The following is a 6,000-nucleotide window of genomic DNA, read 5'->3' on the forward strand; positions in this document are numbered from 1 at the left end:
GATTTGGATTACTGTGATATTGAATGGTTTGCCTTGGAAACAGGGGTCATTCTATCATTTATTATAGACACAAAAGGTAAATAAGGGAGGTCTAAAATATGCACAACTGGTATTTTTGAAAATGAGGACATAACAGATTGAACAGACTCAAATATTAGGTGTCAAGGAGGATGAATTTCAAGAATGCAGTGAGATTCAATACTAGAAAAAGTAGTTAATTACTTTTTACATTATCAATAAAAAATATATTGATAAATGCTAAAAAGGCATTTGAAATTTGAAACACATCCTGATTTAAAAAAGATAAATTTAGTGAAATAAGATTAGATGAAATTGATATGTAAAAAATAATCTCAAGCTATCAGGCATGTTTAGTTGTTGAAAGACTAGATTTCGTCTCATTAAAACCACTATAAGAGCAAAGCTTCTGTTCAGTTCAGTTCAGTTGCTCAGTCATGACTGACTCTTTGTGACCCCATGGACTGCAGCACATTAGTCTTCCCTGTCCATCACTAACTCTGGAAGCTTGCTCAAACTCATGTCCATTGAGTTGGTGATGTCATCCAGCCATCTCATCCTCTGTCGTCCCCTTCAGTCTGTCCCAGCATCAGGGTCTTTCCTAATGAGTCAGCTCTTTGCGTCAGGTAGCCAAAGAATTGGAATTTCAGCTTCAGCATCACTCCTTCCAATGAATATTCAGGACTGATCTCCTTTATGATTGACTGGTTGGATCTCCTTGCAGTCCAAGGGACTCTCAAGAGTCTTATCCGGCACCACGGTTCAAAAGCATCAATTCTTTGGCATTCGGCTTTCTTTATGGTCCAGCTCTCACATCCATACATGACTGCTAGAATGTGGTTCACTGGAGAAGGCAATGGCAAACCACTTCAGTATTCTTGCCTTGAGAACCCCATGAACTGTATGAAAAAGTGAAAAAAAGCTTCTGGTATTAATTACTATTTACCTTTATTCTTTAATATTAGCCAATTCAATTAGATGAGAAAAATGATTATATTAAAAACATAAATGATAAAGAAGTAATGTTGACTCACATTTTAAATGGTTATAATGAATAAGCATATCAATAAAAATATGTAAAGTCTAGAAATAGAAGAAAATATAGTAATTCTGTGAAAATACTTAGCCTTGATAGTAATCAAAGGCATGCAATTTAAGACAATAAAGGCTTTTTCCTATTAAATTACAAAACTAAGCTTAATAGAAATATTCAAAATTGCCACTTGTGAAACAAACATTCTTAGGTACTTTCAGTAAGACTACGTGTTTGTACAGCCTTTCAGAAGTCTTGGAAATAGTATTAAAAATGTTACTACAGTTTGATGCAAGCATTTCACCTCTAGATGTTTCTCCTGAGGAAATATAAGCAAGGATGTGCCTTAAACATTTTGTTTTTTTAATAACAGGAAATTACAGATACCTGGTTTGGTTATGATCTATTGTTAAGAAACTGGTTAGAAGGTTTTGTTTAATTTTACTATTAAAAAAAGACTGAGAGGAGTGGGAGGGAAAGCGGATCCCCGAGCCCTGCACGAGCAGATAGCGTGGGTGTGGCCCTTATCCACCTCCCCTGTCCCCCAGGAACGCCAGTGGGGTGATGCGCTGAGACCTCATTTTTCTCGTTCCCCTCGTGGTGCCTCTTCACCCACAGGTTTCTTCATGGGCTGGACTGTAGTTGTGCTGGTCAGAAGGTCAGCGGCTTGGCTGCCAGTTACTACCTGATCCGGGCCCCCTGTCCCCGCCAGGTGGTCTGGGTGGAGGGCAGCGAGCGCCTGGGAGGCTGGATCCGCTCAGTATGAGGGCCAGATGGTGTTATTTTTGAACTTGGAGCTCAAGGAATTTGGCCGGGGGGCAACCCTGGGAGTCTGGACCCTGCTCCTGGTTTCTGAGCTTGGCTTGAACTCAGAAGTGTTGCCTGTCCTGGGAGGCCATCCAGGTGCCCAGAGCAGATTCCTGTATGTAGGTGGTGCTCTACCTGCCTTGCCCTCTGGCATCAGGGGGCTCCTCCGCCCTTCACCTCCCTTCTCCAAACTTCTGTTCTGGGCTGGACTGAGGGATTTGACCACCCCTAGTGGCAAAGACCCTGATGAGACTGTACACAGTCTTGCCCAGCGTGCCTTGCTTCTAAGGTGACATCTTTTGCAGTGGAGTGTTTGAGCTCACAGCATTAGCTCAGCATCAGGTCCTGTTTCCCAGTCTCTTCCAAGCTGAGCAAACCCATCGTTCCATATTACTGGGGCCGCTGCTGGGGGCAGGGTGGGGCCCACAGCTGGGTTCAGCACTTACTCGCCAAGCTCAGGCTGAGTGCATCATGATGCCAGTAGTCACTCCATGGAGGGCTGGAGACAATGCCCCAGGCCCTCAACACCCACCTGACTAGTAGGGGTGTCAGTGTTCTCCAAGGCCAGCCTGTCTGTGGGCTCAGTCTCCAGGCAGAAGGCGCTGGAAGGTGTCTCTAGGGGACAGCAGCCTGGAGGCGGACCACATTATTAGTGCCATTCCAGCTTCAGTGCTCAGCAAGCTGCTCTCTGCTGAGGCTGCCCCTCTGGCCTGTGCCCTGAGTACCATCACTGCTGTGTCTGTGGCTGTGGCAAATCTGCAGTACCAAGGAGCTCGTCTACCTGTCCAGGGATTTGGACATTTGGTGCCATCCTCAGAAGACCCAGTCATCCTGGAAATTGTGTATGACTCCATTGCTTTCCCTGAGCAGGATGGAAGCCCCCCTGGCCTCAGAGTGACTGTGATGTTGGGAGGTTCCCGGTTACAGACACTAGAAGCCAGGGGCTGTCTTATCTCAGGAACTGTTCCAACAGGAGGCAGAGAAAGCTACTGCGACTCAAGTAGGACTGAATGAGCTACCAAGTCACTGCTTGGTCCATCTACACCAGAACTCTATCCCCCAGTATACATTAGGTCACTGGCAAAAATTGGAGTCAGCTACCCAATTCCTGGCTGCTCAGAAGCTGCCTTTGACTCTGGCCGGAGCCTCCTATGAGGGCCTTGCTGTCAATGATTGTATGGAGAGTAGGCTTCAGGCAGCAGCCTGTGTCTTGGGCACAGAACCTAACAGTTGGTCCTCAGCTCCCACTTCTTGCCCCTGGTGGCAGGGATTCTCTTACCCGTGAAAATAAAAGTTGCTGAAGCTTGAAAAAAAGAAAGCTTGGAAGTACTGCTGCTGCTGCTGCTGCTGCTAAGTCGCTTCAGTCGTGTCCGACTCTGTGCAACCCCATAGACAGCAGCCCACCACGCTCCCCCATCCCTGGGATTCTCCAGGCAAGGATACTGGAGTGGGTTGCCATTTCCTTGGAAGTACACAGAACAAAAATTGTGTACATCTAGGTGGCAGGATGAGTTTAATTTACATTTTATGATTTCTTCAATCATCTGTTTGTATAAAAGTTTGTAAGAACTTTTAAATATATCATGTTACATAGAGAAAACAATATATATACATATATGTATTTATTATTTGATTCCAGATGCCAATAAAAATGCTTAGGAAAAAACCCTGAAATTTAAAATGTTAATGGTAGCTGCCTCTGGGAAATGAAATTATGAATGATCATTATTCTTCATATGCATCTTCCTGTACTTTTCCAAACTTTTTTCTTTTCTGTAATTAAAAAAAAAAGCAAATTCCAAAAGCAGAGTAAGAAACATGAAGGAAAGTAACCTTTACCCTATTTATTAAATTAAAATTTGCTCTTTTTTTTGTTAGTTCCTTAATCCTTGATTTTAAGTGTGATCCCAGTAGGGGGCTCATTTGAATTGTTTCACTTTCACATCCATATTTTATATTTCCTCCAGGAGACTTATTTTGAGGAAATATACAAATTAAGACTATATTTTAAGAAATGAAAGTAAAAAAACCACCTCACAGTCCCATGCTTCTGATCATTTCAATTTTCAGTTCTCTTGGACCAGACACAGGACTGTCTCTGTTCATGGTTTTCATTTCATCAATTTGAAGTTGAAGTAATGAAATGGGAATAAAAAGATTATCTATACTGAAATAAAGCTTAATGGAGCTCCATATTCCTCCTCCTGTATTTTCTCCTTAAATTGTAATGTTATCATTTATCTTAGTTTGATTAAGAAAAGAAACCTTCTTGCCCCACCCTCCTGCTGCCTATTATAACCCTCCATTTCATACAGCTCATCAGAGCACTCTTCTAGTTGCTGGATGGCTTCTCCTTTATTCTCCCTTTCTTTTCTTACACTATTCCTTTGCAATAACCCTGCCCCATTAGGGAGAGATGATGTTCAAGAGGTAGCCAAAGCCAGGTCAGTGCTGATGCTCAGTCATGTACAACTCTTTGTGACCCCATGGACTATAACCCAACAGGTTCCTCTGTCCATGGAATTTTCCAGGCAAAAATACTGGAGTAGGTTGCCATTCCCTTCTCCAGGGGATCTTCCCAATCCAGGGACTGCATCTCTTGTGACTCCTGCTTGGCAGGCAGATTCTTTACCACTGAACCACCTGGGAAACCCTGATAAAAAATGAAATTTATTTAAAATTCAAGTAATAGAAAAATATGGGATAAATAAAATATCATTTAAAATCCCAACACAGAAGTGTATTTTTTTCTGTTTGATTTTTTACAATTTATTTATTTTTAATTGAGGGATAATTGCTTTACAGTATTGTGTTGGTTTCTACCAAACATGAACATGAATGGGCTGTATGTTTACCCATGTGCCCTCCCACTTGAAGATCCCTCCCACCTCCTCCCCATCCCACCCCTGTAGATTGTTACCTGGGTTGAGTTCCCTGAGTCATACAGCAAATTCCCATTGGCTATCTAGTTTACATACAGTAAAGTATGTTTTGTTTCCATGTTACTCTCTCTATATATCCCACCTTCTCCTTCCTCTCCAACAAGCCATGTCCATAAGTCTGTTCTCTGTGTTTGCAACACAGAATTATATTCAGTGATATCCACACATTGTTAGTATCTCTTGTCTGGATGTACTCAGATTGAGGAGCATGACTAGATCAATAGCAAGAAGCAATTTAAGAAAAAAGGCATCAATCTATACTCAAAAAAAAAAAAAAATACTGAATTTACCTTGAACTAAACCAAAAGAAGAAAATTAAATGGAAATAATTTCTAAGTGAAAAATTAGCATTTCATCCGCAAAAGACATTAGAGGTGTTAAAATGTTAGTCACTCAGTTGGTGTCTGACTCTTTGCGACCCCATGAACCATAGCCTGCCAGCCACCTCTGTCCATAGAGAATACTGGAGTGGGTAGCCATTCCTTGCACCAGGGGTTCTTGCCAACCCAGGGATTGAACCTGCATTGCAGGCATATGCTTTACCATCTGAGACACCAGGGAAGCCCTAGGTATTAAAAGACAACACTAAGGTTAAAGAAAAACAGCTTAAGAGAAACTTTATAATGTCATACATATACAAATATGTTCCTATATGTATGCATGTATTGTGCTGTGCTTAGTCACTCAGTCATGTCTGACTCTTTGTGACCCCATGTTCTGTAGCCCGCCAGGCTCCTCTGTCCATGGGGATTCCCAGGCAAGAATTCTGGGGTTAGTTGTCATTTACTTACTTGGTGGCTTACATTTACTTGCACATGAAATCCTAAGGAAAATAAAAGTAATAAATCTCCCACTCCTCTTACTCCCTTCCATGGTCTCCAGATTGGATAGCTAGACAAACAGATGTAGGTATTTTTGCCCCCCACTGCGGTCATCCATCGCTTTTCAGGCAGACCCAAATTTCTCTAGTAGCTTACCGTTAGGGACTGCGGTTTGTAAATGAAAGCTGGTAGGCTGGTGGAGCACTGATGGAGGACCCTGCTGGCATTCATGGGGTCTTTCTAAGAGCTAGGATTGAAGCATTGCCTAGATAGTAGTTTCTCATGTTAATACTCTGACTGTACTTCATATGAAGCTTGTAATGTATATTGAGATTCTTGGCCAGCTCCTCTCATTATCACTTATCCTCCAGTGCTGGAA

The 6,000-nt window shown here is 42.3% G+C and overlaps 1 pseudogene; it reads left to right on the forward strand.

Moving 5' to 3' along the window:
- LOC104990229 overlaps positions 1 to 3,143 on the forward strand; it is a 188,538-nt pseudogene extending 185,395 nt beyond the window's left edge.
- The last annotated feature ends 2,857 nt before the right edge of the window (positions 3,144 to 6,000 follow it).

Source organism: Bison bison, unplaced genomic scaffold, assembly GCF_000754665.1.
Source record: "Bison bison bison isolate TAMUID 2011002044 unplaced genomic scaffold, Bison_UMD1.0 scf7180017864172, whole genome shotgun sequence".
In the NCBI taxonomy this organism is placed as follows: domain Eukaryota; kingdom Metazoa; phylum Chordata; class Mammalia; order Artiodactyla; family Bovidae; genus Bison; species Bison bison.